This window comes from Salmo salar, chromosome ssa16, assembly GCF_905237065.1.
Source record: "Salmo salar chromosome ssa16, Ssal_v3.1, whole genome shotgun sequence".
NCBI lineage: Eukaryota > Metazoa > Chordata > Actinopteri > Salmoniformes > Salmonidae > Salmo > Salmo salar.
In genome coordinates this window covers 41292966-41307547 of record NC_059457.1, presented here as the reverse complement: position 1 = coordinate 41307547, position 14582 = coordinate 41292966, and the positions used below count along the sequence as shown (strand labels likewise).

The window sequence follows — 14582 nt, the reverse complement described above, 5'->3', positions numbered from 1 at the left end:
AAAAAGAAATTCCAGGCTTTATTAGCGGAGGGCTTAGCCGTTTGTTGTATCATATTTGACACGTCAAGGGCTGATACACAGACCGCCGCTCTCTCTCGCCCACAACAGACCCTTTCTCTGCTCTAATTGAGGTGTGTTGGGTTAATGGTGGTTGCATGCAGACGTGGCCGTACGCTCTTTAATTACCCAGAGATTTGCCTCCAGGTGTGCTAATGATGTACTGTCTGACATTACGACAGGCCCTGAAACACTCCAGCAGTCCACTCCAACTGGCTTCTCTTTCCTTTCCTCTCTCTCTCTTTTCCTGCTCACAGTTCATGAACCTGCCGCTCTGCTAGCTACCTGAGTGAGATATACAATGGCTTGTTTTCAAGACTGTAAATGAGGAATGAGGACAGCATGTAAACATGCCATTACAGGAGGTGGATTTGGGATATTTGTATTTTTCTCCCTGGCTCTGGCAGCCATCTTAAGTGGGTAAATGGGATTTGACTGTGGTGAAACAGGGAGGGAACCGAACAGAAGCACTGAGAAGAGAGACTTGAAGGTGTCACGGAGGTCACTGGTTATATTTTTGTATTTATTTAACCTTTATTTAACTAGGCAAGTCAGTTAAGAACAAATTCTTATTTACAATGACGGCCAACCCCGGCCAAACCCGGACGACGCTGGGTCAATTGTGCGCCGCCCTATGGGACTCCCAATCACGGCCGGATGTGATTCAGCCTGGATTCAAACCAGGGACTGTAGTGATGCCTCTTGCACTGAGATGCAGTGCCTTAGACCGCTGCGCCACTCGGGAGCCCTGAGTATCTGTTCTTTTTCAGTGTTTCGGATGGATGATTTCATAAACTAGCGAGCTGACAATATCGTAGGTGCCTACAAACACCTTAAAGTGGTTCAGAGAACAAATGTCATGAATTTGGCGTTCATACTTCAGGCTCAAGTATTTATCCATTACTAAAGGCTATGTAAATAGTGAGTGTTGTGGATACAATCACAACACAATAATTTCCTTTCCAATTGACAATGGGTCATTGATATCATTGACATCATGCTCCTGCCAGCACAGAGAACAAAGCAAGGGAAGGGCATAGCTGTGTAGTCACAGCTTGTCCACACAGTGCATTATTTGCATTTTATAAACTGCGTGGTTCGAGCTCTGAATGCTGATTGGCTGAAATTTGTGGTATATCAGACCGTATACCATAGGTATGACAAAACATTTATTTTTACTGCTCTACTTACGTTGGTAAGCAGTTTATAATAGCAATAAGGCACCTCAGGTGTATCACAGTAGTTGAGGCGTCACTACAGACCCGGGTTTGATCCCAGGCTGTGTTACAGCTGGCCTTGACCAAAGGGGTAAAAGTATTTTTTTTAAAGGCACCTCAGGTGTTTGTGGTATATTGCCAATATACCATGGCTAGGGGCTGTATCCAGGTACTCCGCATTGCGTCGTGCTTAAGAACAGCCCTTAGCTGTGTTATATTGGCCATACACCACACCCCCTTGGGCCTTATTGCTTAATTACACAATTTCTTTCATTTGTCTGTTGCACCTGACCATGGGATCTTTAATTATACTCAGTTATAATTGTGTTGTAACATACACACACACACACACACACACACACATACGAGCTGGCCTCTGAGAAGCTGAGGAAGAAAAAAACATCTGGTGAGGACAAGAGACCATGAGAGCACAGAGGAGATGTACTGAAGCCTTCAACTCAGCTGTTTCCTTCTTCTTTACCAGTTTCAGATCTGTCATTGCTCCAGTCTGGCTTGCAGATCAGAAGATGAAGGGAGGAAGGACAAGACAGAGGTTATGTAGGACCAGGAATTTTGTGACGTGTACATCTCTATCATAATGTGTACATCTATATTAGATGATATACAGTATAAGGACATGGATATGACACGATCTGATGAAATTCCAACAGCTGCTTCCTTCAAGACGTGCGCATATGAACTCAATAAAAAAATGTCTAGGAAATTCAGTCAAAGTATAATTTCTGCATGACTTCATAGCGCATACTTTTTCAAAGAGTGGTCTTTTATGCACTGAGAGTTGGATTTCAGCAAGGCCGTGACCTGGGGCTGGGAGGACCGGCAGGCAGTAGCCCCAATTCCGTGGTTTTTCTTCCAGCTTGTCATTTACACGCTATGAGGCAGAGTGGACCGGGGCTTGAATTTGTAGCACAGCTGGTACTGCTCAGCCTAAGCCAATTACCCAGCCCGCACGCTGCCACGGCCAGGATCACAAGGACTCTGATTAAATAGTGGAGGGGGCAACAAAAACGAATCAAGCCAAATAAAGCAGCCACATCACAAATCTGGTCAGCCTTTGAGGAGAACGATAAACGGACATTGCTATGGAAACTAAAATAGGAGATGCGGGGAGAGCTGAGTCTTTGGTCTGGGTAAGCCATTTAGGACTGTGCGTGTATAGGAGGGCTGGTTGTCATATTGTGTGTATTGTCATATTTCTGATTCTAGTGTGGGTTGTAGGCAGCCCACTGGATGGAACAAGTGTAATCCTGGTGGGTATTTAAAACTGTGACCTTCTGTAATTACCTGGAAAACCCTTTGGGTTCCTTTTAAAGGTCCAATGCAGCCGTTTATATCTGAATATCGACTCATTTCTGGGTAACAATTAAGTACCTTACAGTAATAGTTTTCTACCTCAAATACTCCAGTATCCCTGCACATTGTAAATTAAATACTGCACTGTTGGATAGGGCATGCAAGTTAACTGGGAGATGTCTGAATGGGGAGGGAAAAACAGAAAATTAGCTGTTATTGGCAGAGAGGTTTGTAACTCTTTCTTATTGGTCTATTAAAACTTCTTAGGGATAGCCCCCTTTTTTTCAATTTTCGCCTAAAATGACATACCCAAATCTAACTGCCTGTAGCTCAGGCCCTGAGGCAAGGATATGCATATTCTTGGTACCATTTGAAAGGTAACACTTTGGAGTCTGTGGAAATGTGAATTGAATGTAGAAGAATATAACACAATAGATTTGGTAGAAGAAAATACAAAGAAATAACGAACCACTTTCTTATTCTTTTTCTTCCACCATCTTTGAAATGCAACAGAAAGGTCCCAGTATTAGCCATCACTCTGGTTGTAATTCCGATGGTGTCCACAAGATGGCAGCAGTGTATGTGCAAAGTGTCAGACGGATAACTTGAAGTATGAGCAAACGACATGACATTTAGTGTGAAGTCACCCCAGTATATTTGGGCAAATCGTGTAGGAGACATTTACATTTACATTACATTTTTCTGCAAGAGTATCGTCAAATCTGTATACTTGGACTTTGATTTAGCTTTTCTAGTATTAGTAGCCATATTGTAAGTTCAACATTTGCAAAACCCCCAGTTTTCATAACTTCATAACTCTCCATATTCTTGTAATTTTTGTCCAAAAGGAAAAGGCTTGCTGTCGCACAAGGTTAGCAGCAAAATTTTGTGACAGATACAGAGTATATGCCGCATACTCCGTAAAGCCCAGCTCATTGGCTATCTAGCTAGCTTTGTTTGTGTCACGTCCTGACCATAGTAAGTTGTTATTTTCTATGGTAGGGTAGGTCAGGGCGTGACAGGGGGTGTTGGTCTGTTTTTGTATTTCTATGTTCAGTTTCTAGTTTTGTATTTCTATGTTGTGTTGTTTGGGTTGATCTCCAATTGGAGGCAGCTGATCCTCGTTACCTCTAATTGGAGGTCATATTTATGTTGATGTTTGTCCCACCTGTGTTTGTGGGTGATTGTATTTTGAGTAGTGTGTTCTCTCTGCGTCACGTTTTTTTTTTTTTTTTTTCAAGTAGTTAATGTATTGCATTATGTTTCACAAATAAATAAAGATGTGGAACTACAAACGCGCTGCATTTTGGTCCGATCCTTCAGACAGCCGTGACAGAATCACCCACAAAAAATGGACCAAGCAGCGTGCCCAGGAGGAGCAGGGATCCTGGGCCAGGGAAAGGAGAGAATGGAGGACATCCTGGACATGGGAGGAGGTAATGGAAGCAGGTGGAGACAGCGAGGGAGGAACGGCGACATTAAGAGGAGCTAGCCCAACGAAGGAAGCACGAGAGGCATCCCCCCCACTAATTTGGGGGGGCACACGGGAAGTTTGGCAGAGTCAGGATGGAGACCTGAGCCAACTCCCCGTGCTTGCCGTGAGGAGTGAGTGACGGGGAAAGCACCGTGTTATGCGGTGATGCGCACTGTGTCGTCAGGGCGCACTCACAGGCCGGTGCGATCTGTGCCCGCACCCTGCATTAGTCGAGCTAGGTTGAGCATCCAGCCAGAACGGGTTGTACTAGCTCTACGCTCAAGATCTCCAGTGCGCCTCCACGGCCCAGTATATCCTGTTCCTGCTCCCCGCACTCGCCCTGAGGTGCGTGTTACCAGTCTGGCGCCTCCTATGCCAGCCCCACGCATCAGGCCTCCAGTGCGCATCCCCAGTCCGGAGCCTCCAGCGACGCTCCTCAGTCCGAAGCCTCAAACGACGCTCCTCAGTCCAGAGCCTCCAGCGACGCTCCTCAGCCCGGAGCCTCCAGCGACGCTCCTTAGTCCAGAGCCTCCAGCGACGCTCATCAGTACGGAGCCTCCAGCGACGCTCATCAGTACGGAGCCTCCAGCGACGCTCCCCAGTCCGGAGCCTCCAGCGACGCTCCCCAGTCCGGAGCCTCCAGCGACGCTCCCCAGCCCAGAGTCTTCAACGGCGGTCCGCAGCCCAGAGTCTTCAACGGCGGTCCGCAGCCCAGACTCTTCAACGGCGGTCCGCAGCCCAGAGTCTTCAACGGCGGTCTGCAGCCCAGAGCCTTCAACGGCGGTCTGCAGCCCAGTGCCTTCAGCGGCAGTCTGCAGCCCAGAGCCTTCAGCGGCGGTCTGCAGCCCAGAGCCTCCAGCGGCGGCCTGCAGCCCAGAACCTCTAGCCATGATCTACAGTCCGCTTCTTTCGATGACGATCCACGGTCAGGTGGTAAAGAAGCAGAGGGATCAGTGGGTGGAGTGGGGGTTACGCCCCGAACCCGAGCCGCCTCCATGGGGGGAGGCGCTAGATAAGAAGGTTCTGGGTACTGCATATGAGCCGCCATAGACATTAGTTGCCCACCCTACCCTCCCTTTGTGTTTTGTTGTTGGGAGGGTTGTTGTGTGGGGGGGTTTGTTGTTGGGGGGGTTAGGTGCGGTCGGAGTCCAAGCTGTCTGTGTGGGTGGGCCATTTAAGTTTGTCTGTGATGTGTATGCCGAGGAACTTAAAACTTTCCAACCATCTCCACTGCTGTCCCTTCGATGTGGATGGGGGGTGCTCCCTCTGCTGTTTCCTGATGTCCACGATTATCTCCTTTGTTTTGAAGACGTTGAGTGAGAGGTTGTTTTCCTGACACCACTCTCCGAGTGCCCTCACCTCCTCTCTGTAGGCTGTCTCGTTGTTGTTGGTAATTGTCTGCAAACTTGATGATTGAGTTAGAGGTGTGCATGACCACACTGTCGTAGGTGAACAGGGAGTACAGGAGGGGGCTGAGCACGGACCCTTGTGGGGCCCCAGTGTTGAGGGTCAGCAAGTGGAGATGTTGTTTCCTACCTTCACCACCTGGGGGCAGCCGGTCAGAATATCCAGGACCCAATTGCACAGGACAGGGTTGAGACCCAGGGCCTCCAGCTTGATGATGAGCTTGGAGGGTACTATGGTGTTGAATACTGAGCTGTAAAATGTATATAGTATGTATAAGCTGGAAGTAGAAGCCTAAGTGTTGTTGTCCATTAGTTTACTCCAATTAGGTGAAAAATAATAGGGAAAAGTAATAAAGGAAAATATATATATATATATATACTGCTCAAAAAAATAAAGGGAACACTTAAACAACACATCCTAGATCTAAATGAAAGAAATAATCTTATTAAATACAATTTTCTTTACATAGTTGAATGTGCTGACAACAAAATCACACAAAAATAATCAATGGAAATCCAATTTATCAACCCATGGAGGTCTGGATTTGGAGTCACACTCAAAATTAAAGTGGAAAACCACACTATAGGCTGATCCAACTTTGATGTAATGTCCTTATAACAAGTCAAAATGAGGCTCAGTAGTGTGTGTGGCCTCCACGTGCCTGTATGACCTCCCTACAACGCCTGGGCATGCTCCTGATGAGGTGGCGGATGGTCTCCTGAGGGATCTCCTCCCAGACCTGGACTAAAGCATCCGCCAACTCCTGGACAGTCTGTGGTGCAACGTGGCGTTGGTAGATGGAGCGAGACATGATGTCCCAGATGTGGTCAATTGGATTCAGGTCTGGGGAACGGGCGGGCCAGTCCATAGCATCAATGCCTTCCTCTTGCAGGAACTGCTGACACACTCCAGCCACATGAGGTCTAGCATTGTCTTGCATTAGGAGGAACCCAGGGCCAACTGCACCAGCATAGGGTCTCACAAGGGGTCTGAGGATCTCATCTCGGTACCTAATGGCAGTCAGGCTACCTCTGGAGAGCACATGGAGGGCTGTGCGGCCCCCCAAAGAAATGCCACCCCACACCATGACTGACCCACCGCCAAACCGGTCATGCTGGAGGATGTTGCAGGCAGCAGAACGTTCTCCACGGCGTCTCCAGACTCTGTCACGTCTGTCACGTGCTCAGTGTGAACCTGCTTTCATCTGTGAAGAGCACAGGGCGCCAGTGGCGAATTTGCCAATCTTGGTGTTCTCTGGCAAATGCCAAACGTCCTGCACGGTGTTGGGCTGTAAGCACAACCCCCACCTGTGGACGTCGGGCCCTCATACCACCCTCATGGAGTCTGTTTCTGACTGTTTGAGCAGACACATGCACATTTGTGGCCTGCTGGAGGTCATTTTGCAGGGCTCTGGCAGTGCTTCTCCTGCTCCTCCTTGCACAAAGGCGGAGGTAGCAGTCCTGCTGCTGGGTTGTTGCCCTCCTACGGCCTCCTCCACGTCTCCTGATGTACTGGCCTGTCTCCTGATAGCGCCTCCATGCTCTGGACACTACGCTGATAGACACAGCAAACCTTCTTGCCACAGTTCGCATTGATGTGCCATCCTGGATGAGCTGCACTACCTGAGCCACTTGTGTGGGTTGTAGACTCCGTCTCATGCTACCACTAGAGTGAAAGCACCGCCAGCATTCAAAAGTGACCAAAACATCAGCCAGGAAGCATAGGAACTGAGAAGTGGTCTGTGGTCCCCACCTGCAGAACCACTCCTTTATTGGGGGTGTCTTGCTAATTGCCTATAATTTCCACCTGTTGTCTATTCCATTTGCACAACAGCATGTGAAATGTATTGTCAATCAGTGTTGCTTCCTAAGTGGACAGTTTGATTTCACAGAAGTGTGATTGACTTGGAGTTACATTGTGTTGTTTAAGTGTTCCCTTTATTTTTTTGAGCAGTGTATATATAAATAATATATACTGTACATAAAAAAATATAGGGGATTGGAAATGATGCAGACAATTACATTGATAGAAGCCACATCTACCTGCAATATTAAAGCTGATCTACCCCCTAAACATTTTTATTTTTATTTTTTTTTATTAAAAAAACAAATATCTGGTGTGACCACCGTTTGCCTCATGCAGTGTGTGTTTGTTGTCTGTATCTTTTGCTTGGGGCACTCTGTTCACAACTTTGATATCAGCAAACTACTCACCCACACGATGCCATACACGCTGTCTGCAATCTGCCCGGTACAGTTGAAACCAGGATTCATCCAAGAAGAGCGCATTTCTCCAGCATGCCAGTGGCAATCGAAAGTGAGCATTTGCCCACTGAAGGCGGTTACGATGCCGATCTGCAGTCAGTTCAAGACCCCTGTGAGGACGACGAGCACGCAGATGAGCTTCCCTGAGACGGTTTCTTACAGTTTGTACAGAAATTATTTGGTTGTGCAAACCCACCGTTTCATCAGCTGTCCGGGTGGCTGGTCTCAGACGATGCCGCAGGTGAAGAAGCCAGATGTGGATTCCTAGTATGGCATGGTTACACATGGCCTGCGGTTGTGAGGCCGGTTGGACATTCTGACAAATTCTCTAAAATGACATTGGAGGTGTATGGTAACAAAACTGCACATTTTAGAGTGGCCTTTTATTGTTCCCAGCACAAGGTGTTTAATCAGCTTCTTGATATGCCACACCTGTCAGGTGGATAGATTATCTTGGAAAAGGAGAAATGCTAACTAAAAGGGATGTAAACAAATTTGTGGACAAAATTTGAGAGAAATTAGGTTTTTGTGTGTATGGGAAATAAAGCTCATAAAACATGGGACCAACACTTTACATGTTGCGTTTATATTTGATCAGTATATATAACATTTAGGAAAATCATGTTTTTGACTGAACTGGGCCTTTAAGACACTTCTACGTACCATGTAAATCACATAGATGCAAGAGTAAACATTGGGAACCTTCAAACGAATAAATAATAGAACAGAAATTGTATGAAGTCGTAATTGTTTTATTCATGGATTTTGTGGTAGGATTACACAAGATTTACAGGAAATGTGGTGACTCACAGAACAGCATGAAAGAGATACCTGTGATAACAAAAGAAACCAAGCATGTCTCAGAGTTAAGAAACCACAAATAAAACATTTTAAGTAGTAGATCAACGTTAATCTCCTGTCTGATGGATTAGACTTGATTTATCCCATAATAGATGAAGAAAAAAAGATCCATAGCATTTGATTAATACTACTTTGGAACATTGTCCCGAGGACAAGATTCCAGCAGTCCTATCATATTACAAAACTGGATCTCATTCAGGTAATCTTTTCAAGGTTAAAAATAACTGCAAAAGATTCAAGAGGTGGCAAATGTAATTTACAATGCACAGCTTGTTGGATGAGCTGAGATGTATTGTATAGTTAATGAACCTCTTTTATCCTATGGTAACAAACTCTTAAGATGAAGAATGTTTCCAAGTCCTGATTTATAACGTGCTACATTATCTCCGTGGCAGGGGAACATAAAGTAACATAGCAGACATTCCCAATCAGCTGAAAATGAGGCTTTCTAGGGTAACATCAATTACATAGACATAGCAGAAATTTCACTTGGATTACCTCACAATGAAATTCAGTTCTCTTTCAGTCGATCACTCGGTATAATATATTATGGGGAGTCAAAGACTAATCCTATTCACCTGAAGCAAACTGAAATGATGCCCAACGGGCCAGTGGATGTCGATCCCACCCTCGGAAGCCCCGCCTTCCTGGCTATAACACCGGGGCTCTTCAGCTCACCTGAGGAAGAACATGTCATGCAATTTACAAACTTTTTAAGCACATGATGGCTAGGAGATTCGGATCCGACTTAGGTGTCTGTTAGTGGGGAGAAAGTACTCGTCCCCCTAGATGTTTCAATTTTGGGGTCTTGGTATCAGTTTTTTGTGTTTGGTAAAAGTGAACTACGTTCTGCTCTGCTTGTGCAGCTAATGCTTCCTTGCTTGAGTAAGAAGGCCAGTGGTAAGAGTCAGTTCAAAAAAGCTAACCAGCCGAGTTTGAACCTCCACCGCATGTGGAGGTTCGTGTGACCACTGCTCTGGCTGAGTTCAACTTCTATTCGGAGTTGGGCTGACTGTGAGGAAGATTGATGATTGGAGTTGATATGGGTGTCATTTTAGCTGAGTTAGGCTCATTTCGATTTCTCTGACAATGTTCAGAGTCTGGATTCCATGGAGTGATATACTATCCCTGATTGGTTCTGGAGGGTTTTCAGAGTGTAAATTGGATGACATCAGACCGGGGCAGCCTAAAGCCCCGGCTTTGGATTTGGCGAGGGAGAGTGAACCATTGGTGGTGAATGTGCCTTTGATGGTGCTTATCTCTCCGCCACAGCGGAGTTCCTCCAGGTGTGGGGGAAGGTATTTACCTCCTGTGCCGGCAGCGGTGAAATGTCGCTTACCCATGTTTAAATATTTTGCCAATGAGTGGCACGTTATTTGGCTCCAGAGTCTAGCAAGGTGGCTAATCCAAGCATGGGTGTCCCCAAATGCGATGTGGCATCAGAACGCATAGTTCCTTCCCCACATTCAGACACATGATTGTCAAGAGTGATGGATATGAAAACAGCTTGACAAAAAATCGAAATTATCCCAGTTCTCAGGGTGGCACTCTGCCCCTTGAGATAATGTATGGAAGACTGGCAGCATGCTCCATCCAGTGGCGGGCATGTGCAGTCACCATGGGTGATGAGGACGGAAACAAGGGTGTACGGTCTGCAGTTCGCTGTGAATCCTCCTCTTTTTCGTGGCGTCATTACGTCGTCAGTCCCCGAGGTCCTAGCGCCTGCCTGGAGAGAGGAGATCTCCTTCAAAAGCAGGCTATTCGGGTGGTCCCTGTGTCAGAAGTACAGAGCGGTTGGTATAGCTCGTACTTCTTAGTTCCCAAGAGCGATGGAACGTTGCGTCCCATCCTGGACTTGCATGTTTTAAATATGCACCTCAAGGTTGCAAGTTCAAAATACTCACACTTCTCCGGCTATTGCAGCCATTGCGTGTCCCAGCGATTGGTTCACGTCCATAGATCTTAAGGATGCCCACACCTTTTTTATGGTGGTTCAGGTGGCTTTGGCACCGGTGCGGTGCCAGGGGATAAGAGTATTGGCTTATCTGTACATTTGGCTGGTCGTAGCGGCGTCGAGGGAAAAGTTGGAGCTACACACTTCCATGCTGGTTTCCCATATTCAGTAGCTGGGATTCATCGTAAATCACAGAAAAAGTTGTGCATTCAGTTTCTGGGTCTAGTTCTGGACTTGGTTCTGAATCATGCGTTTTTGTCTCAACAGAGGAGCGTCGCATTCCAGCACTGTCTGGCATGGTTTCAGCTGGGGCACTTGGTGCCTTTTTGCTTGTGCCTGCGGTTATTGGGTCTGAAGGCCTCTATGATAGCTGTGGTCCCTCTGGGACTTCAATTGATGTGTCTCTTTCAGTGCTGGTTGATTGCTACGTGTCTGGACGCATCTCGCTCAAGATATCCCTGTCGTGCCTTTGGGCCTTGACTCCTTGGAGAGACCCGCAACTGCTGTTGCAGGGGGTTCTCATGGGCCGGGTAGTGTACCACAGGGTGATCACAACAGACTCATCCTTACTGAGAGGGGTAATGCTGTGTGTGGACTACTCAGAAAGAGGGATTTGGTCAACAGAGCAAAGGGCGCTGCATATCAATTACCTAGAGCTACTGACTGTTTTGCTAGCGCTGAGGCGTTTCCTTCCGATGTTGGAGGGCCAGCATGTGTTGGTAAGGTCCGACGGTGGTGGAGTACATCAACAGACAGGGAGTGACTCACTCTCACTCTCTCCTAAATCTGGCCCGTTATCTGCTCGTATGGAGCAGTGCGCATTTCCTGTCGCTCAGGGCAACGTATCTCCCAGATCTGTTAACGTGGGTGCGGATCTACTTTCTAGGAGGGATCCTAGCTCTACGGAGTGGAGACTGCATCCCTCAGTGGTGGCCCAGATATGGGACCAGTTCGGCAGGGCTGACGTAGACTTTACACATCGTGAGAAAACGCACATTGTTGTCTGTTGTTCTTAATAAGGGATCTGGGCGCTCTGTTGGGAAATAATGCTTTGGCGTATCAATAGCCTCTAAGCCTGCTCTGTGCATTCCTCTGGTGGACCTGATTCAAGGCACTGTGGAGAAAGTCCATCAAGAGTCTCTGTTCCCGAAGAGCATCCGCCTGTTGGGCGGGGACCTGTGGGGCATTCTGTGCCATTGGGATCTATTGTCCCACGGAAGGATTTGGCTCCCATGACCATTGATATGGGATCTGTGGGTTTGGCCCCTGAAAGGTGGAATTTGATGGCTAGGAGTTTATCCTCAAACCTGATTACGACTATACAGTCGACGCGTGCACCCTCTACAAGAGGGTTGTGTACATATAAGTGGCACGCGTTTGAGGGTGGATGTCATGGTGAGGGAGTTTCTCCTTTTCAGAGCTCTTTGGTGGACATTTTGATGTTCTTGCAAGAGCTTTTTGAGCAGGTTTATATGTCAGCCATTTCAACGTTTCAGGTAGCGATGGACGGCTCTACCCTGGGGTCTCATCCTCTGGTGGTGCGGTTCCTGAAAGACGTGTGTAGGCTCGGATCAGGGTCTAAGCCTATGGCAAAGACCTGGGATCTGGCGTTGGTCCTGGATACTCTGTATGAGCCTCCGTTTGAACCATTGGAGTCTGTGGATGTGGAGGTCCTTTCCTACAAGACTGCCCTGCTCATGGCCTATGTCTCAGCCAAGGGCATTGGGGATCTTGCGCATACAGTATTGACTCCAAAGTGTATTGATTCCTAATGCAGTTTGCTCCCAAGGTTATGCCTATATCTTACAGGTTCTGGCATTCGAACTTTCCCTTTCTCACCTCCTCCGTTTGCTTCCAGTGAACAACGCAGGTTGCATGGCCTGTGTGTGCGCTTTACGCACGTATATGGATAGGACCAAGGATATCCGCGTTGTGACCAGTTTTTTGTCTCTTTCGCTAATCCAACTCTGGGTAGGGCGCTTTTTAAGCAGCGTCTTTCTCATTGGATTGTGGAGGCAATCTCCCTGGCCTGTGACAAAGGACAAGGGTTGCCTAGTGGTGTGCAAGCTCACTCTACTAGGGGTGTGGCGGCTTCTTGGGCAGTGTTCAGGTGTATGATAATTGTTGATATCTGTGCTGTAGCGAGTTGGGGTTCCCCATATACCTTTGTGAGGTTATATTGCTTGGATGTAACTGCTCCCTGTGGCTCATGTTGTTCTTATGGCTGGTGTAACCGATGTGAAATGGCTAGCTAATTAGCGGGGTGCACGCTAATAGCTTTTCAATCAGTGACGTCACTCGCTCTGAGACCTTGAAGTAGTTGTTTCCCTTGCTCTGCAAGGGCTGAGGCTTTTGTGAAACGATAGGTAACAAGGCTTCATGGGAGGCAGTTGTTGATGTGTTCAGAGGGCCCCTGGTTTGAGCCCAGGTTGTGGCGAGGAGAGAGACGGAAGCAAAACTGTTACACTGGGTCTGGGAGTGTGTGTTAGTCAGCGTGCAGATTTCACATTTATCCGTGTTACCACAGTTCCCCTGTGGGTTTGAGCCTTGGGCTGCCGTGGCAGCGTGTGAGTACACTGTTTCCAGGTTACTGCAGGTTTCCTGTGGGTTTGAGCCTCGAGCTGCCATGGTTCATCGACTCTGGTTGATGCTATGCGAACGTGTGTACACTTTACCAATTCCCCACAGGTGTTCTGTTGTTTTGTAGTTCTGACATTTCAGGCTCGTATGGTAAGTATTGTTCTTGGAATAGTTGGGTCTATGGACTTGGGCTGCAGTGGCAGCGAGTCTGTGCTTGTAGCCAAGTTGCAGCAGGTTCTGGTTCCCTAAATGGGGATCTGACAGTTCAGGCCTAATGAGGCTCTGACAGTTCATGCTTCACAGTTAAGTAGTAGGGAAAAAGGTGTCTTCTGTAACCTCTTTTTGGAGCAGGTGGAACCTGTGTGTGCTTGGGCTGCGGTGAGCCTCCTAGTTTGGTACCCTCTGAGCTGGCTTTGGGCATGATTGTATGTAACCCATAGTATGTTATACAGAGTGACCAACTGAAAGGGAACGTACAGTTATGAATATAACTACTGTTCCCCTAAAGGAGGGAATAAGGAAATTATTGCGAGCCCCGGTATTATAGCCAGGAAGGAGGGGCTTCCGAGGGCGTGCTCGGCATCCATTGGTCCGTTGGGTGTGATTTCAGTTTTCTTCAGGTGCATAGGATTGGTTGTTGACTCTTCATAGTGTGTTATAGCTAATTCCCTCCTTCAGGGAACAGTAGTTATAGTCATAACTGTGCGTTTCTCCGTTTGCTCTCTGACGGCTCAGAGAAATAAAGAGTGCATGTGTGCGTGTCTGCGGCCTTGTCAAGGGAGGAATGCGATACTGAAATAAACATGAAGTCTGTGGAGAATGACTGCATTAGTATGCAGCAAATTCAATGTACCCTCTCCTCGCTGCCTGCCACCAAGACTAGCCAAAGTGATAAATCTGGTTGTGAAACATTCATACTTGAAGCAGATATATTCAATTCTTACAGGCTGCAATGCCTCTGTCTGATATTTTAGGGTTCAATGAGGCACTGGGCATCTTGCTGCATGCTGATTGGAAGGTGATGATGATGTAATGGCACACAATGGGCTTCACTCCTGTTCCTGCTGAACTGAGCCAGTACTCAGAGTTCACACTGATACCAGTTCAGTAGGCACAGGAGGGCACAGCCCCAACCATAGGGTATTTAACCCTCCACGTCCATCCCTTTAGAAACACTCCAACACTCTGCATTGAGACCAAATGGAGAAAAAAATAAGATACCGCAGCCAATTTGATGGGTAGCCCTGAGCAGGACTTCAACCCGCAACTGTCAGTCCAATGCCTTACTAAGCAATTACCACAAGAGGTCTAAACATCTTGATGAGATGACATACAGTGCATTCAGAAAGAATTCAGACCTCGTCACTTTTTCCACATTTTGTTAGGTTACAGCCTTATTCTAAAATTGATTAAATTGGGTTTTTCCTCATCAATACAGAACACCCCATAATGAC

General features: G+C 47.1%; 1 long non-coding RNA gene across 1 annotated transcript; it reads right to left on the bottom strand.

Moving 5' to 3' along the window:
• Positions 1 to 8469: 8469 nt before the first annotated feature.
• LOC106573832 (uncharacterized) lies at positions 8470 to 14168 on the bottom strand. Its single transcript, XR_001321436.1, has 2 exons — positions 9173 to 14168; positions 8470 to 8564 (listed from the first exon to the last, which is right to left on the bottom strand). It is a non-coding gene; the product is annotated as an uncharacterized lncRNA (long non-coding RNA).
• Positions 14169 to 14582: the final 414 nt, after the last annotated feature.